The sequence below is a fragment of the Etheostoma cragini genome, unplaced genomic scaffold, assembly GCF_013103735.1.
Source record: "Etheostoma cragini isolate CJK2018 unplaced genomic scaffold, CSU_Ecrag_1.0 ScbMSFa_4664, whole genome shotgun sequence".
Taxonomy (NCBI): Eukaryota; Metazoa; Chordata; class Actinopteri; order Perciformes; family Percidae; genus Etheostoma; species Etheostoma cragini.
The window spans coordinates 43,737-45,117 of record NW_023269057.1 but is presented as its reverse complement, the minus strand read 5'-3'; positions in this window follow the sequence as shown (position 1 = coordinate 45,117).

Genomic DNA, 1,381 nt, shown 5'->3' with positions numbered 1-1,381 from the left:
CCCGGAACAGAGGCTCCTCCTCCCTGGAGCGGGTCAGGGTTAGGGTTTGGGGGGGGCAAGGGGGGGTCATGTTTAGGGTTAGGAAGCCTCCTTCTCTATCTATCTATCTGTGTGTGTGTCTCTCTCTCTCTCTCTCTCTCTCTCTCTCTCTCTCTCACTCTTTGGGTTCTGGAGCGATGTGGACCAGGGCTCCGTCCGGCCGCCGGTACGCCACCATACTCCTCCCAGAACCCGTCATGAAGCGACTGACTGTCCCATCAAATGTCTTCCTGCCAATAACAGCCAATCAGAGCACAGAGGACAACAGCCAGTCAGAGCACAGAGGATAAGAGTCAATCAGAGCACAAAGGACAAGCGCCAATCAGAGCACAGAGGACAATCGCCAATCACAGCAAAGAGGACAACAGCCAATAAGAGTACACAGTTAGACCAACTGGGACACAAAGGGGTTGAAAAAAGCAACAAAGCCTCTGAAAAAAGGCCTAAAAACCTAGAAGAAGAATTTCTCTCCTCAACAAAATGTCTCCTAATGTTATCAATATCTTTTCTCTAGCTTCAAAACATCTTTAAAATGGAGAAAAACATCCATCTCAAATCATTCAAATCAAGATCCTGTTGAATCATTAAACCAGAATCGATCACGTCAACCAGTAAATTAACTGATAGAAACGGTGGATCTTACGGATCAGGGGGCTTCTGCCTCGGAGGGTTTGGAGAGCTGTAATGTGCTGTGGGCTGCTCTGCAGGTACATTGTGGGAGCTGTAGTGTACAGGTGCATTGTGGGAGTTGTTGTGTGCAGCTGCATAGTGGGAGCTTTGGTGTGCAGGTGCATTGTGGGAGCTTTGTTGTGCAGGTGCATTGTGGGAGCTTTGGTGTGCAGGTGCATTGTGGGAGTTGTTGTGTGCAGCTGCATTGTGGGAGCTTTGCTGTGCAGGTGCATTGTGGGAGCTTTGTTGTGCAGGTGCATTGTGGGAACTTTGGTGTGCAGGTGCATTGTGGGAGCTGTGGTCAGCAGGTTGGGGGGGTGCGTTGTCGGGGGTGTCGCTGAGACTGCGCTCGATGGCGATCTGCAGCAGCTCGTCATCGCTCAGGCTTCCGTAGACGGAATAATCCTCAAAGGCGGCCATGATGGATCTGTGATGTCACAGGGTGAACAGACCATAAACTAAAGACAATACAGATATCAAACTACAGACAGCAGCAGTGACTTAATACATCAAACTACAGACAGCAGTGACTTAATACATTAAACTACAGACAGCAGTGACGTAATACATCAAACTACAGACAGCAGCGACTTAATACATCAAACTAGAACAGCAGTGACTTACTACATCAAACTACAGACAGCAGCAGTGACTTAATACATCAAACTACAGA